General features: G+C 34.6%; 1 protein-coding gene across 2 annotated transcripts in view; it reads right to left on the reverse strand.

Moving 5' to 3' along the window:
• The window catches only part of Nkain2 (sodium/potassium transporting ATPase interacting 2), an 877,560-nt gene that overhangs the window by 635,155 nt on the left and 223,148 nt on the right, over positions 1 to 19,257 (reverse strand). The gene's annotated exons all lie outside the window — the stretch shown is intronic.

Consider the following 19,257-nt stretch of genomic DNA (forward strand, 5'->3'; position numbering starts at 1 on the left):
ATATATTTTTTATTTCTATCTTAATCCTCTCAGCTACTAGTTAAAATACCATTAAAGACTTTACAATTTAGTGGGGTAGGAGGTGGGATGGGGAGGGGAGGAGTATGGAAGGTGGGGGAGGGAAAGGATAGTGGGACAACAGCAAGGGGTAACAATGATCTACAAGTAATGTACTCATTGCCTTACTCATGTAACTATAATCCCTCTGTACAGAATCTTTACAATAAAACAAAATTTCAAAAAAGGAAAAAGAAGTATGATTTTACCCAAAAACATGGCAAATGCAATATAATCTATATTGTCTGATATTAAGAAAGGCATAGAATTGGTACTATCATCATTCATTACTTATTAATGTCTCTGGGCAAGTTATCTCTTGTCTCTAGGATTCAATTGCTTCAATTTTGATTGTTCACTTTCTTTTGCTATAATGAGAACTACTAAAGCCAGATACCTTAAAGAATATTGTGAGAATAGCTCAATAGCTATGTACATATGACCACATAAAATGAGGCTAATATTAATGAACTCCAAAATATGGAAATAAGAGGTTTTATGTTTTTTAATGTACTATGTATAGCTATTTCTATTTTCTTTCTTTTTTTATCCCCTGTTGTCACTGTTTTTGATTTTGGTACTCTGTATCTTGTATATAGATTTATCTGATTTGGGGAAGGGAAGGGGAATAACAAAATGGCGAGATAAAAGACAAAAGGTGAACCAATGCAACAGTGATACTCACAAGACACCGTGTTGGAAATGAACTTTAAATCTTGGGGAGGAGGGAAGTCAGGGAGAGGGAAAGTAGCAGCAAACAAGGGAGGGGGTAGCATTGTTCAAGAGGAAATGTACTCATTACCTTACTTATGTAACTGTAGTCTGTAAAATATTCTTTAAAAAAGAATGTTGAGAGAATTACATATGCTGATTCTTATAAAAAGATTATTCACATGTGTGTCTAGCATATAAAATCCCTAATTGAAATACAGTAGTTTCAAAGGAGATCTCAAATAGTATATTTCCTCAGAAAGCCTAAATTAAAGCTCAGCAAAATAAAACACTAGGAAGAAAGCAAGTACTCAAAAAGTGTGGGGTGGGGCTAAGAGGAAAGATGTAGATGAATGAAGAGAAGGGGGCGGAGGGAGATTGGGGAATGCAAATGACAATCCAATGTAAATCCTAGAAACTAAGGAGAGTAAAGGAAGGGGTCCGAGGGGAGGGATTGATGAGAAGGTTGAAAGGGGTGATATTGATCAAGATATATTATTTTCTAAGAGATATGTTAGAAGGATTCAGGATTCAGGTCAATTTTCATTTCCTTAAAAAAACCTGCAATTATATAACTTTCTGCACCTATGTAAATGAGTAAATAAGAAAAAATAATCACAAACAACAAAATATATATTGTATTCATAAACTGCTTCGTGAAATGACATCTCCTTTATACAATTATTTAAGATAGCATTTATAATGTTAAAAATAAAATGTTAATAATAAAATAATAAGCTACAAAAAAGTAAGAGATTACTACCAAATGTTACTAATAGCTAAAATTTGGGTGATGGTGTGGCAAGAGACATAGAGGGGTCATTCATATTCATCCATTCTTTTATCTCCTAAAAAATACACTATAATTTGGAGAAAGAAATAAGCATACATAAAACTATTCATAGTCACAGTATGTGAGGGATTATATAACCATTATGATATTTTCCTTATTAAAAACATGCTAAGTGAATCTAATTTTGCTCTTAAAGTCTTGATTGTAAAGATTATGATAAATATAAAGGGAAATTAAGTCTTTCATCTTAGGTGAAAAAGGTTAGGAAGTTTGCATGTTTATATTTATGCTTGTTTTTGCATTGAACATACCACTGAGAAGGCTACTTCAAATTACAGCAGGTGTCTTACTGTTATGATGGTAGTTTTATTTGCTTGGTGGAACTGGATCTGGTTGCAAGTGTACTTTGTTGATGTTGATGCACACATATTGAAATTTCTTTGTCTATTTTTCCACCTTCTGGTCCTTAGCACCATTTCACTCACCTTAATAATAAGCCAATTAGGAACACTTTGCTGAAAGGGCTGGGATTAGCATCACTTCTGAAATTTCTTAATGAGCACTATTTTTTAAGCTCCGGAAATTAAATTAAATGTATGTTTTTGGACTTCTAACTTTTTTGTATAATAAAACTCTTCTTTGCCAACAGTTTTTTCTATCCAAATCTATTAAGTATTATGAATAACATAAATAGCTGTTAGTGCTGGAGGGTAGAATATCCTCCCATATGAACTCACCCTACAAAATAACCTCCACTATTAAATTTGAAAATGTGATACGAAATGTACTCGTTATCTTGACCATGTAATTATAACCCCTCTGTACGGTATTTCACAATAAAAAAATAAAAATAAAAAAAGAAATATTTGAAATGTTTTCTACTTATTCTCTTTGATTACCAAGCCTGCCTGTCTTTTCATAAAATCCACTAACAGTGTAAGAAGTTTCCTATCATTTACATAACATTACATTGAATGGACTCCCCTTTTCAATTTTAAATAAATTAATTGTTTACAAATTCAGGAAGAAAGGTTGAAGACTTTCTAAGAAATGTTTTATAATATATCCTTTTCATAACTAAATCTATGTATCCATATGTATCCATCTACCTACACCCCCCACACATATATGGGTATTTTAAAAACATATAATATCACTTGAAAATTGTTTAGGAATTGCACACTGCAAACATCTACAAGAATATAATTATTAAGAACATTTTCCCCTCATCTTTAGCACTCATACACTGTTGGCTTCCTACTTATCTTCTATATGCATGTTTTATTCAGACTTGGCTTTTCAACACATAAAATGTGCAGCAATTTGTGGGCAATCTTAGCCAATCAGAGAAATAAATATTTAAAGCAATTTCCTAAATACTGTATTATTTACTATCTCTCAAGGATTGGAACTCTTTGATCAATTCACATGAATGCTTATTTTCGACATGCTACATATGCTGAAGGCTTTCTCCTAAAATGCATGTACTTACAATAAAAAGCCACATTTTCATTATTTATTATAGCAATCTTCTTTTTTTGCGCCACTTCTTTTTTCAGGTATTGTAGTATTTTTCCACTGCTGAATGACATTTTATTTTTAGTGTATGAATATTTTCATGCCAAGCATTTGACAACACAGCTCAGAGAGAACTTTGTGTTACACATTTTCTGATTTTCCTCTTGTTAAAATTTGTATTTTTTCTGATGCTGCCCTTTCAAGTTTATAATTAAACAATGAAAACTGATTTTAACTTTTACCTACATAGTCTGCTAAACCTTATTGGATGAGTATGCAATCAATTCACAGTAAAAGGAAAATAAAAGTTAAAAGAAATCAGATTTATAGCAAATGACAGTATGTAAAAGACAAATATATTTTGTTTCATGTTACTTACCCTCTGATGAATGTCTTCTTGTTTTGGTTAGGATTGAAAAAAAATTCTACAGCTCCAACTTGCATAGTATTTTGTTCTTTTCCATTCTTTTCTACACAGCTCCTAACTTGGTAGAGTAGTGGAAGGGCATATGGAACAATTCCTCTTTCCTCAGCCTCTGCAGTCAGTTACTAACAATTGCAGAAAGGTTCTAATGATCAAGCTTAATTTCCATATGCTATGAGAGTACAAATCAATCAACAGTCCAACTAAAAGGCAAATAAAGTAAATCTGCGATTGGCACTGGGTAATAAAGGTGGTAAGATCAAAGAGTGTGCTTAAAGCCAGATCATTTGAATATTTTCAGCTAGGGGTATGTTTCTTGATGCTTATCTAATTCATTAGAAGGTGTTAGTGGAGAATTAAACATATGCTTTTCAGAAACATTCCTTGAGTTTGTGTCCTTGTCCAATCTAAGATTGTCGGACTTACAAAGACATACTATTAAAAACAGATGGTCTCTCCCCAAGAACAAATAATTCATACTCTAACCTTGGAAACTCTTTGAGACCAAGACATTGAAAATAATGCAGCATAAGCTAAAAGGCAGAATTGATTGCAAGGTACTGCACTCTTCTCAATTCTATGCGCTGTTTCAAAGATGAAAGTCCTAGGAGAATAGGTGGCTTAGGTCTCCACACAAATAAGCACAATTTATATAAGCAAAATATGATGGGAAAAACAAAGCAATCACAGAGAATTTCGGCACCCAAAGAGTCCATCTGGAATAGAGACAGCAATTAAATTTTAGCTCTGCCTGTCTAGAGCCAAAGCCCCACAAAGAAGCATGGGGTGAACTGAGCAGTCGGTGCAAGCATGAAAGCACTTAACACTAAAAGGAGTGGCCATGATACAACAGAGTTGGAGGAGGCCTTCCCACATGCTGTGCTCAGAAGCACGGTAGACACCGCAGCTACAAGAACAAAGAACATAGGAAGTATTCCTGCTCTCACACAGCCCAGGTTCCAAATCCTAGAGGGGATTTAGTGGCAGGTCTAAGGTAACAGAATAGAATAATGGAATTAAGGATAATGCTAGGTGTTACATGGGATATGGACTGAAAAACTAAGCTTGTAAGCCTGAGAAACACCATTAGACAAGGAAAGCATCCCAAAAGACTTAACCTAGTGACTAATTTGCCATGTTATTTGAGAATGAAAACAAACGAATAAACAAAAAACAACCAAACTGTGAATATGACTGAAGCACAATGAACAACGGAGAAAGACAATAAATATCCAGAGGTAAGGAGGAAGCAAATTAGAGAAGAGCTTATAGAATATTTTAGATACTACTTGGTGTGTTTGCACTAAAGACACAAGCAAAAAGAGTCTCAGGAACTTACCCACTGTTTCCACTATATGCGGTAGAACCTAAGTTTTGAGTCCATTTTCTCAATTTTATTGCTCACATTATATTGTCAGTCTCATCTCTCAATTGGTATTCTGTTTTATCTTTTCTAATCCTTGTATATTTTCAGTCACTTTTTCTTTCCTCATTTCTCCCTCTTGCTTTTATAATTGTCATCTTTTTCTTATCTCTACAAAACTTATAATTGTAACTGAGTTATAGGCACACACACACACACACACACACACACACACACACACACACACACACACACACACACACACACACACACACACACACACACACACACACACCAAAAGGCACTAAATAATACACCAGTGATTTTAACAACTATAATGACTAAAAAATTCTGGGAAAAAGTCCTACACATTCCTTGAAGTAAATTTGATTTATTTCTAAACATGTCACTTTCTGGGTAGATATGTACTCATTTCCTGAATTTTATATTGGCAAAATAGGCACTACAATAGTTGTGCTCTCTGTAAGGATCTTCTGAGCAAATACCTGGTTCTTCTGGTTCTTCTGTATTTTTCTTATGCAACAAATGGTGTCAAGTTAATAACAGGACAAACTTGTCTGTTACTCCACATTCTTACTCCACTCTAGTCTCTACTATATTAAACTGGTATCTTTATCATCATTTTGTGGACTTTAGATTAAATATTTCAAACAACTCTATAAATGAAGTCATGGGACACAGGTTGTTTTTAAATTGGGAGCTTTCAGAATGCTCTACCACATCCTTCATAATTTTAAAGCATTTGACAAGTGTTTATTTAACAGATGGATAAGAAAAAAAGGAGGGCATTTAATACAGTACCATTTCCATTGTTGAAACATCTCACTAGCAACAGGACAGCAGTAAAACATAAATAGCTTATAAATGTCAGCAAAATCCTGTTAACAAATTACTGCACACATCATTTTTAAGTGTCTTTTACTTAGAAAAATACATATCGGTTAATGAAAAGGAGAAATAATGTCATTTAATTATTGAAATATACTACCATTATCTCTGTAATGGCTATCATTTTGTTTACAAACTCCAGTTGAAATTATTGATAGAAGGTGCCTGCTATATTAATTTCTAAAAAATGTTAGGAAGGCATCTGAAAGATGAATTTAAGGAGAAGAACACATGATTTGGAGAGATGAATGAGAACCACCTGTTTGGTTCCTATTATGTTTGTGGATTTATCAACACTAGGCACACAAGGGAAAGACAGAGCAAGAGTTTATGTGCTCTCTAAAAGGATTGATTTTTACAAGTCTCTGATTTAGCTAGAAGGAGTGCCTATATATTAAGTAAGCCAAAGGGTTAATGGATTCAACCTTTTGAAAAATGCACTTCTTTATATTCATATAACATGATGGATAGTTAACGGAATGCACATGGGTAAACATAGGTGAAAACAAATTAATTGGAAGGTATAGAGTTTATTGTTCATTTTTTTCTTGATAGATGGATCTCATTATTTTCCTCAGGCAGACAAAGCCATAACAGTTTTCCCAGAAAAGAGAAGTGACAGCTCCAGGAAACTGCTTACAGATGGACAGCCAGCAGGCTAAAAATATTACTTGTGTCCACCTCATCAATAAGCTGGCTCCAAGAAAAGTGGCAATTATTCTCTTCTTTCTTTTGCTCCTGTTCGCATATTATAAAGATGATTATTGAGAACTGAGTATGTAGAATAAAATATATACAGTAACATACACTCATTGACTATGGTAAATACCTCTTGGAGAGCTCAATTACTTTTTGTGCCATTATTTTAAATGACAACGTGGGCCACTCAGTGTTTTAGAGGATTCTGCTGATACTGTGTCTTGTTACCTTCTTATTAAATATGAATGACAGACATTTATTATTCACCTGTATTTAGAGATTTTCTATTATGCCATGTCAAGAGGCAAAGAAACATCACTGAATTGATGACACGGATTTCCCATCTTGTGCATAAATATCACAAGAATTTGGCCTTTAACTTCTGTTACTTCTGGCTGTGCCAAAGATCTTTATGATATGGGGGGGGGTTAAACTACCAAAATAAAAGAATAAAAATAAAACTTTATATGAATTATAAAACTACATGCCTTTATTTTCTCTTAACATGGCTTTATTTCCTTGTAATAAGAGAAAAATGTAGTACCAATTACTGGATGGAATTAAAAAAAAAAACCTCTCAATTAAAGGCAATACAGAATAAATGCCAGTTTCTAGGCATCAGCACAAAGCTAAAGGGATTTCAATGGCCTCATTACTTTTATTACTCTGCATTGCTCAGCCAAATCTACTGCAAGGTTGTGTTCAGGCATAGGATCTGTCCTGGTACTTGCAGAAATGTGGGCAATGGATCAGATCCCCTAGAATTAAGGGAGAATGCAATGGCAAAGCAGAGCAAATGCTATATTTCACCAGCTACCCTGCTTTATGGATCAGATGAAAAAGTATTGTGGCTAAAAATGAGTTAATAGTCAAATTCTAACATATTAATGGTCATGTAAGCCAAGATATTGGAAACCATCTCTGTGGCCTTTTTCTTTTTAATTTCTTATCTCCTGGCATTTATATCTAAAATTGATGAAAATGATGCACATTTTTGTTCATTTCAACAAATGACAGACTAGGAAAGTGATTTTTTTAAGTAAGACTAAATGAGAGAACATGCCCCCATTCTGATTAAATGTTCTCCTGGGCTTGGAAGTAATCGTGATTAAATGTGCTGTGTGATTTTTGGAGTTTCAGAATTACCCAGTAATCAGGGATTCCACCAAGAGCTTCGACAACTTAGGTAAGGGATGCCTTATTCCCAAATTTCTTAACTGTCTAGTATCTGAGGACAAAAGAGAAGAGGTTATTTAAAGGTGACATGACTTACTAAGTTTAAAAAAACAAAACAGTGTATAATTAGAAAAAAACTCAAGGAATTAAATATTCTTCATCTAATTCTCAAACCACCTGACCATTTTATAATTTCAGTCTTGTAAAACTGATAATTTTGTTGTTGTTGTTTATAGTGAACCATGTGATTTCCTATCATTTATCTCCTGTCGTCACCATATTCGATTTTGGTATCCTTGGTATTGTTTACATTTATCTGATTAGAGAAGGGAAGGGGGATCACAAAATGGTGAGACAAAAGACAAAGAGTGAACCAATGCAACAGTGATACTCACAAGGGTATGAACTATACAACTTAGGGGTGGCAGTTGGAGGAATGGGGGTGAGGAAAAGTGGGAGAAAATGAGGGAAGGAGGGGATAACAAGTTTGGCAAGAAATGTACTCACTACCTTATATATGCAATTACAACCCCTCTGTACATCACCTTGACAATAAAATTAAATTTAAAAAAAAAAACAGATTTTTCAATGTCTGGTAAAAGTATTATTTTCCTTATTTTAAAGACTCCTAAGGCACAAATACAGAAAGAAAGAAGCCCTCATTCAATAATGTCATATTGTTGTTACATTTTAATTATATATTCTTGTTATACTTGCCTTTATAACATCATGTAAAAATACAAATACTTTGTTTTACAAGGAAAGTGCTACTGAAATCTTTATAGAACTTAGAATAAAGTTTGCTTGCTCTAACTTCTTTCTGATGAAAAACAACTAAAATTCTGTCTATGAGGCATTTTGTTTCCTTATATGATCAATGCATTGAAAATTTTAGGTGAAATAACGTTTGGAAATAATTCAGGAAAATTTACAAATTTGTAGTTGGAATAGAAAACACACCTCCATTGAAAAAAATTAAAGACTGAATTATACTGAAATATTCCATCTAGAAATTCTTTTGTTGTTATAATAATCAGGTCATACTTTTTTTCTTTTCTTTCCTCTTTTTTTTTTTTTTTTAATACTGGTTTTAAATTCAAGGCCTTAGTACTTGTTAGGCAGACACTCTGCAAGCTCCTTTTTGCTTTAGTAATTTCTCAGATAAGGGTTTTCATGTTTGCCTAGGGCAGATCTTGGACAATCCTAATTGTGCCTCCCAAGTGGCTAGGACCACATGTGTGCACCACCAGGCATGATTCTCTTGTGACACAGGCTCTCACTATCTCCAACCATTATCTTTCTGTCTCTGCATCCTGAGTAGCTGGATTATAAATAGGAAAATGCCACATCTGGATGTTAATTGGGTTACATTTTGATAGAAACTTCACAGAAATAAAGCGGAAGACAATTGATTCCTCTACTCAAGCCATAAGAAGGACAGTGACAGAACCAAAACATTGCAACCTGGGTGCTGAGTCTGAAAAGGAACCCTTGTCTTATCCTATTCTTCTGGCAGCTTGAAAGGAAATGTTGTGCGCTGTTAAGAAATGCTCACTGAGGATACAACGCCCATTCCATCTCTGATTTCTCTGACAAACGAATCAGGATCATGTTGAGAAACAAAATAACTTATTTCAACCCTATGTCTAGAGTAACAGGGAAGAGAAGATGTCCCAAGCTATGACAGTGCTATTTTCCAGCTTTGATCATTCCTTCTAATAACACTATGAACATGGAATGGAGCTGTAGCTTAGTAGTAGAGAGCTTGCCTAGCTTACATAAGACTCTGAATTAAATCTGCAGAAACTCAATACTAAAAATTAAACAATTTCTTTCATAAAATAAACAAATCACTATGAGCATAACTAGAAAACCCTGGCAATATTTTCAAAAGTGCATTCATCGTTGGTTTTTAAACAATGCATACCATGTGTAAAATTCACAAAAGTAAAACTTACCTCTAATACCCCAAAGGCCCTGTAGTCTTATTGTAGTGCTGTTTCCTCATGTTTAATGGTAGCATAGCCTTTAGCACAACCTTACCATTTCCAACACCTTATTTATGTTTCGTTTGTGTACTTGGGTTTGAAGCAGGGTCTCTCACAGCAGCACTCTACTGCTGCTGCAGGCTTCCAACCCTCTTCTACAATGGTTATCTATCTGTAAGTTTAGAACTGCATCTGGACCTACAGCTACCTATTTTAGATTTTTAGCCATAGCTGGATGACAGCTCATGTGAACACACAAATATGCTTCTTCTGTGGAGAGGGAGTCTCACGGACTTTTCTGCATGAGTAATCTGGACCCACAACCCCCTTCCGCTCCCTGTCAGAGTTCTATGCATGTGAGGTGACAGATGTGTGTTCCTGTGCCAGTGTATCCATTGAAAAGGGAACGATAAGGTTTTCTGGCCTCAAAACTTGATCCTCTCAATCTCATCCTATATTTTCATCTAGCCCTGCCATATTTTACACCTCCAGCCATGTGCCAATACAATGACAAAGCAGAAATTCCTTACTTGACTTCCCACATTTGTTATTTTAGTAAGTTTCTAAAGCATGGCAATAAAATGTGACTGCAAGTCTTTTAATCCAAAGACCTGGATCAGAAGGCCTTCTCCCCATCTACACCTGATGAGATTTTATGCAAATCACAATGGTGATTCTAGCAGGACTTTGCTTTAGAGTACTATTGTGAAAGTTACAAAATGATCTATCAAACATAAATACTAGTTATTCCATTCATGCCTTTAACTTATACTATTTTCTCCTTTCCTAAAACTCATAGACTATCTCATATTCATATTCTCATCTACTCTTAAATTCATAGGCATCAATCTGGACTCTGTTCCATCTTATCTTTGAGCTTTTGGAACTAGATGAGCAACAATTCTAACACAATGAACCAAAACCCCCAGTCCTGATCCCAAATTTGAGGATTTGAGGAAATTGTTTTTAATTTTATTTTCTTCCTCAAGTCCTTCAGAAATATTCTAATACTCCCAAGTTTTTAACCTATTTCAGAGTAGTAAAGGGCATAACTTTAGACAAAAATAGTATATACTGAGTCAGTGGACAAATCCATTCACTCCTGATGAAAACAGTCTTTATTGTGCATTAGTAACACAGGAAGAATTAAGCAGTGATAGTTGTTTAAAACAAGATACTAACCCTGATTCTCCTTCAGGCATTGCTAGGGTCATAAGTTGTTTTTTCAAGGGATGCTGGAACTTAACAATATAATGATTTTGCCTCGTCCTTTCAACATGCAGCAAAAAGCCTGTTATCAAGGCCCAGCACAGGTAGTATTTAATGTCCAACAAAATTATACCATCAGAAGCAAAAAGGCATGACTGAAACTCTCCTCCCATTCTCCTTTTACCTTTTTCCTTTCAACCATTTTTTTAAATTGTATTTTATTTTATTTGAGAACATACTGTACAGAGGGGCTACAATTACATGGGCAGGATAATGCATACATTTCTTACCAGCATTGCAGCCTCCTCCTTTGTTTACCCTTCACTTCCCTTCCCCGCCTCCCCCCTCCCCCCACCCAATTTTACCCCCCTCCCCCCACCCAATTATACCCCCTCTTAACGTTGCTTTCAACCATTTTTGTTATAAGCTTCCTCCTCTACTTTGTTACTGCATATTATACAGAAGGTGCCTATACCTTATATGTTACATTATTGTTCTCCTCCCTTCTTCACTTCACTTCTTCCCTCCATCTCCTTCCTATTTTCTTCCATTTCTGCTCGTCCCGTCCCTCTCCTCGCTCTTTTTCTGTTAAACTTCTCTTCCTTCCACTTCCTCTCTCCCTCCTCAATTTGCCTCCAATCTGATTTTTGAGTCTTTAGGTGCCAGCCCTCTTCTATTGCCTAAATTTGGACCACTGGAGCTACAGATGAGCCATAAGAATTAAGCATCATCTACACATGTCCATTTAGCATGTTCCCCCATAAACTCATCCTCAATGTTTTAGAGTCAAATATTTAAGGTTTTGACATACACAGAAATGTGCTATTTCAATTTTAAAAGCCTCTATTAATTATGCAATATTTTCCTGTTAAGACAATGTTTTTATTTTTTTCTATATGTGGATACTTTATAAACTTAGCACTTTGTTTTTATACTTACGTTTACCAATAAAAATAAAACACTGTTTTATGTCTTTATGTGTATCCATGCTGTTTTGATATCATTGCAATTAGTGTTCAGTGATGCTGCATTTCTTAAGCACGTTTCTATTTTGATAAAAATCACCATGCATTTTGATAAAATATCTATGGCACATTGATCCTTTTTTTCCATGTATCTTACCACATACTGTTGCCATGTTTAATGATCCATTCACCAATTGAAGGACACAAAGGTGGACCATTCACGATTACCAACAGTCTGAAGTGAAGAATTAGGATATAGGCTTTTTGGTGCATATATTTTCATTATCAAATTTTGTTTAGTTTTTTTTTATGCCACTTTGCTTTCAGTTTCTTTCTGTAACAGTCCCACTTCTATTTATTCCCCCATAGTATAAGAAACTAACTTTTATAACTGTTATTTTCTTTGACCATTTGTTGGTTACTGCTAATCCAAATCATCCAGTGAACTCGATTAAAGTCCATGTTCCGTAGATGAACTTAACCAGTCCAATTAAATCATTGCCTCCTCTTCTGTATCCTGGTGCCTCTAATTCTTCTACTTTCCCCAAGATATGGAATGGAGAAAGAAAGGAAGAAGATGATTAACAGAACTAAGACTATTTGTAAGATATACTGCTATTTATCAACATATAATTTGGTGAATCTCAATTATAAAAAATGCCATTTTAGGAGGCATACTTAATCTCAATTATAAAAAATGCCATTTTAGGAGGCATACTTTTAACACAATTCCCTTTCTATAAAACCAACTCAAAGCACTGGAGAGACATTATCTAATCATTCCTAATGATGTAGAGAAAAGTTCCAAGTGCGGTGTTTATGAAGACAAAAATATGTCTATCAAGTTCACCATGAGTATTACTGAAATACGGTATCTTCAAGGCATGTGCAAAAATCTCAAGTTGTTAGCCACATGAAGACACTTAATTTAAATAGCCTATAAATCAAACTTATTTTTATTCAGAACCACTGTGTATTATAAACTAAGCCACTTAAAATAGATAACTGTAAAGGTTTACTTTTGATATTTAAACTCATTTTCATTCTCATATGCTTGTTTAGCTTTACAAGCCAACATTAAATAAGAATTTCAAATGTTTAATTTCCTGCAAAAATGAGAAAACAACTCATTGATTTAGTATGTATACTTGATTCCAAATAGAATTGTAATTTATTTTGTCACTAATTTGAAATTCCATAAATTTTGAAAGTAGAAAAAATAAAATACTCTTAATTATAGTATATAATATAAAAAATATTACATTTAAGTGAATGGTCTTATATAAACTAAGAAATGAGATTGCTATAAAAGAACTAAATACATTCACCATTCACCATGTTTTTTTGTGCTAAGAAGAAGGGGAAAACTGATCAGATATTTAATGATTGAGTTTGGGGAGATTCTGGATACAGAACAAAAAAAATCAGCTTTATTTGCCAACTCTTTGTACTGAAGTTTTCCAAGGATGCCTATTATGTTCCCCAGACAGGCTAAAAGACCTGCTGAGCATCTTCCACAGTAATGTAGTGAATGCTTTAAGATTTGGGAAGAGCAAAACCTGACACTATGTATTATGAAGATATGGCCCAGGTTCTCCTCTGAAATCTAACTGAATGCATTATTGTATGTTTAGTTTCTTATCTCAACAACCTGCCCAGTTTCTTAATCAGTTAGGAAAAGTGATTTCCATTAGGAAATCACTATCATTTATTTATTATTTGCAGCAATTCCTTACTCTTATGATAATGATGCAATGTATGAACTCCCAGACAACCACAAATACAGGATTAAGTATGACTTATATTGTTCAGTCCCCATGTGGCACATTGGTTTTGAGTAGTATTTAATTGAATCATAATGAGCGATATATGGGGTTTTGATGAATAGACAGATAAATTAAATACATTTGCTTATTTTTGCCTTCTGGTTCTTTGCCCAAGTCCAAAAGATTTCTGAACATTTGGGACAAATCTGGACAATACAGTGTAGATATAGCCACTAAAGTTCAGAGCCTCCTTTGCATCTTACAGTATATATTAGGGACATTTTCACACATGATATTCAGCTGAGAATGAAAGAAGTCATGGTTTTCATGATCATTTGGTTTTCATGTTCATGACTTCCTGTCAAAAGAAACCATGCTACATCATGTGTAGACAGCATACAACTCCAAAAGATCAATGCATGCAAGCCCTTCTTATAATTTTAAACACCTAAATCTCTACAATTATGAAAATAAATACAAAGAATTATCTCAAATTTTTCCACTGAGAACTTAGAAGCAATATTGACTATGCAATAATGTAAACTTTAAAATTTGCATGGCCTCATAAGTAATAGAATCAGAGTCAAAGTAGTATGTAATAAAACACATTTCAGTTACTAGGTATACTTTTTAAGAACATTTGATAACTCTATATCACAAACCATGTATTAAGTTTTCCAGTCTTTGATGATCAATAGTGAGTCCTGAATACAGACTTACAATGATTGGCCCTTGCACTTGGGAAAATGAACAGCATTTAGATGTGTGGTGTCTCCAACCATATTGCTTTTTCCTTTGTTTTCTTTTTTTTCCCTGCTGGCAACTGAATTTTACAATAAATGGTTATTTCAACATAAAGTTTGCTTTTATCAATTTCTAAACATCACTGAGATTCAAAAATATCTTCAAGAATTTATGAGCCCAGAAGGAATTATTTTCTTGCATAATTTTGAAGCAACTGTTAGCTTTGTGTAGATGCTGGCAATTTCCCCTCTATTCAAAGGCAAGATTCATTTGAATGGAATATTTATTTAGACTGTCTTAACAGTAGTCCTCACACAAAATACTTCCTGTAATAATTAAATCTGTATCATTCTCTTTACATTCCATAAACAAATGCCTGTCTCCTTATATGTACAGAAACTGGGTGACCACGGGGGTCAGCCTTGCCTCTCTTCTCATTTACTAAATCCACAGGATCATTTCAGCCAGTCTAGCAGGTTGTTTGACCATATATGGAGCTCTAACTCGGGCTAGTCACATGTCCTGATGATTTGTATTATTCAGCATAAGATGGGCAAAAGAAGTTTAGTGTGAATGTGTTTACTTTTTTATTCCAGTTCTTCTTTTGATGCTTTCTTGTTTTCAAAATCAGTCTTGTATCCTACTAGTACCAAAATGCTGTGTATTCCCTTCTGTGCTTTATCTTCACAATTAATCAAAGATTTATTATGAATTTTGGGAATTAAGTTACTCATGGGTATCTATATTCAATGATATGTTCACACTATCATTCTGTTTTTTGCAAGGCAACAGTGAATAACTCAGGTAGCATCATTTTACACTGCCCCTATTTCATATCCATGTCAGCCAGTAAAAACAATGATAAAGTTTCATTGGCATATCTTAGATATTTTTCAGCCCTTCATAAAAAGTCATTTAATTTTCTGAAATTATAATATTGACAAAATGTGTCTAATTCATGTTTAAATAAATAACATACAATTATTTCTTGTTAAATATTTATCTTTGAAACATTTAGAATCCAAATGATTATCAAATCTATAGAGCTCCACAAGATATGTTGACATTAATAAGAATTTCTAATCCTACTATGTCTCTAATTTTATACAATCATAATGCTTCCTTATCAACTGTATAAGATAAATATGCTTAAATATGCTAAAGAGCACATCTGATCACACACATGCACGAATTAGTGGGTTAAGAAGATATAAATGGAGATTGAAATATCAGTTTTAACATTTGCAAAGCTCTGGGTTTCATTCCTAGCCCCAAAAAGGAAGAATGAAAGGAAGGCAGGGAGGAAGAGAGAGGAAAAAAAGAGAAAGGAAGAAAGAGAGGAGTAGAGAAAGAGAAGAGACAGAAAAGGAGAAAGGATGAGGGAGGGAGAAAGGAGGACAAAAGAAGAAAGAGAGGAAGGAAGAAAGGAAGGAAGGAGGGAAGGAAGGAAGGAGGGAGGGAGGGATGGAGGGAGAGAGGAAGGGAGGGAAGGAGGGAGGAAAGGGAGAGAGAGAAAGGGAGAGAGAGAGGGAAGGAAGGATAATTACAAATATTAGCACAATCTATCCTTCCTTTGATATTTTCCAGATTCTTTAGCATTACACAGCACCACAGAGACATCATTAGGAGTCTCAATTGACAGCAGAATGCATATACATGGTGGAAGTTTCAGGGAAATTAAACTCTACTCACTAAAGAATTTTGTTTGATGCTAAGCTAAGACCCTGTGCATACTAGTACATTCTCAACTACTGAGATACACTATCAGCCAACAAATAATTTTTAATATATGAGGAAACACACAATGCTTACTACTTAATAAAATAAATTGAATACACTCTAAATATAACTAAACATGGAAATGTGCATAACCAAATTTAAAAAATTGTTTAAAAAAATAAACCAAAACAAGAGATGCTATAGTTCCTTTCAGTGTTCCACAAAGGTTCATGTATTGAAAGCTTGGTTTCAACAGTGGTACAGTGTGGTAGTGGTTGAACCTTCAGGATCAGGGAGAGGGTGTTGTAGTCTCCTTGCACCCCAAGAAAACTGGGAGAACCTGGCATCTTACCTTTTCTGAATAATTTTGCTCTATCAAATGCTGTCAGCATGATGTACTGCCTCAGTAGAAGCCACAAACAAGAAGACAAATTACTTATAGTTATAGACTGCAACTTTCAAACTGCAAGCCAAAATGCAAATGAATTTCTGGATAATGGAAGCATAGTCTTAAGAAACACATTTTCTTCAGACCAACTAAAGAAACTGTAATGCATGCATCAAGTTTATGTAAACTTATGGGCTAGAATAAATAGATTAGTTGGTCTATGATTAGGGTGTAGCTTAATATTCTTTGTCTTCTTTGGGATATAGCCATATTGGATGAGCAACAAGAACATCCATAGTAGAAAGGTGCAGAAATATATTCAAAGGTTAAGAGGGTCACTGAAATCACTGGAAGCTATGGAGACAAATGTATCCATTCTGGAGTTCAAATGTACAAAGGAGTCAAAGACATTGATAAGTCATATCACTCTTGAGTGCTCAAATATATCAGAAGCACAAAGTCCAGCTGGATCTAGTTAGTATTTGATTCATATCCTGAAAACTCATGAAGTTTTGTTTTTCTTTTTTCGGTCTGTCTAAATGAGGAATAGCACACCTTTCTAAGCAAGCAATAATACTTTATATATCAATCTGATGAATAATGCTGGATGCCCAAGGACAGCCTGACTAAAGGTCTTCTCCTCTCTCTTTACCACCTTTAAATCCATTGTTAAGAATTAGTCTGGTATTACACAAGTTGCCCTTGCTCTCTGGTGAAAGAATTTAGTCACTATCCAAAATATCTTTGGCAGCAGAGTTGATATTGTTCATTGTGTTATTGAAGGGAGATGAAAAATGTTTAGACTGCATTTACCAACTCTGAGAAGGCACAGCGGGAATGGGAGTGGAGAGGGGGACAGGAGGAGAGAAACTCCACTTCCTGCACTGTATTCCTTGATGCAGCACTGTTGGGGCCAGCCTAGAATTCTTATTTCATTAGACCATGGCATTTGTTCACTATACAATTAAGGAGTAGATTTAGAGCCATCTGTATTTTTTTCTGTATTTTGTCGCTATAAATTGAACATACTGATGCTCAACAGAATACAGGAGATGAGATACAATAGACGAGTTACAGGAAATATGCAAAGTGCTTTCAAATATGAATAGTGCTTCATTTTAAGTAATGGTGAGCTATGAGAGGTTCTGGCTAGAGGAGTAAAATTTTAGTACATGAAAGCTGTTGCTTCTTTGAGAGGAATCTCTCTCATAAGACAAATCCAATGACCTCGATGACTACATTCTAGACTTCCATGAAGGTTCAATCACTACCGCATGGTATCACAGTTGAAACCAAGCTTTCAATACATGGACCTGAGCAGGACACTGAATGGAACTACAGTAGCTCTTGTTGGGGTTTATTTTTATTTTTTACTCTTTAATTTTTATTGTGAAAATACCATACAGAGGGGTTACAATTACATGAGCAAGGTAATGAGTACATTTCTTATCAAGCATTGTTGCCTCCTCCTTTTTTTCCCCTTTCCATCCCTTCCCATCTCCCCCCACACACCCGCTATGCCAAAGTTGTAAAGTTTGTTTTTCGACATAACGTCTTGCACATCTCATTGTTGCAATGGGTCCAACCTGTATCCCTATTTAAATGATTTGTTTTTTCCCTTCCACTCCACAAATTATACCAACATCAAATAATGAAAACAGGGGTTATACTGTGGGGGAGGGACATACAAAGCAACAAAGAAATCATCTTATAAATATGTTAGAAACAATAGCAAGAAAGAAAAAAACATTTGAATCCTTATCTTGGGGTTCATTTTGCCTAACATCAACTTATCTGACCGTTTCTGCTTGTCTCAGACATATACTAGTTGTTGCAAATAAGGGAAACCATGAGACTTATGTTTCTTTGGGCCTGGCTTACTTCACTTAATATAATTTTTTCCAAGTTTTCCATTTCCTAACAAATAGGGCAATGTCATTCTTTCTGAGGGAGGCATAGAATTCCATTGTGTATATATACCATATTCTCTAGATCCATTCATCTACAATGTTTAAGTTAAAAAGAAGTATAAGTACCATAAGGAAATGGAAGCAATTTAGGTGCTGGCTTTTTGTTCCAAACCCAAGATTGGACACAAACTTCTGGTTTGACATGGAGAATGAGTTTTTATAAAACAAGGATAGCCTTTTTGATAGCATGATACACCCTGTACCACATAACAGATAGGATAGAACTCTTACTCTACTCTTGGGCAAGCTGTTAGCAAGCAATTCAGACATCAAGATTTAGAGCTCACTTAGCACCTAGAGAAGACCTGAGAGCTCAAAGTGTGCATTCACATGCTCAGGTGGCAAAAGCTCTCTCACACTATTCTACCTATTAACAATAGTCATTTGCAATATTTAGCATCTTTTGAAGGAAACTGAGCTTGCTCTCTACCACTTTTGGAATTTCTGATTTAATAGATTTGTGAATTTTGCATTTTTCAAAAGGTGGCTCGGGAATTATATCTAAAGCAGTATTTTGCAGATAGCACTTTTAAATTAATATTGTTTCAGAGGCCGTCTAACATACATAAAATCTGTTCTTTCTCTTCTCTCCCTCTTTTCATCCTTTTTTCCCTCTTTCCACAACATTGTCTTGCATAGTAAAGGACATAGCTACCAAAATGAACACAAAGCTGCAGAACAGAAGATCTTTACTAGGTATACATCAGACAAGAGCTTCGTATCTAAAATATACTTAGAGCTAAAAAAAATAACCCTAAACAAATACTCAAAGAAACAACAACCTAATTAATAAATGGGCTAAAGACTTAAAAATAGAGTTCTCAGAAGAAGTAAGAATGACAAATAAACACATGAAGA

Source organism: Dipodomys merriami, unplaced genomic scaffold, assembly GCF_024711535.1.
Source record: "Dipodomys merriami isolate MVZ:Mamm:240054 unplaced genomic scaffold, mDipMer1.0.p SCAF_8, whole genome shotgun sequence".
Lineage (NCBI taxonomy): Eukaryota > Metazoa > Chordata > Mammalia > Rodentia > Heteromyidae > Dipodomys > Dipodomys merriami.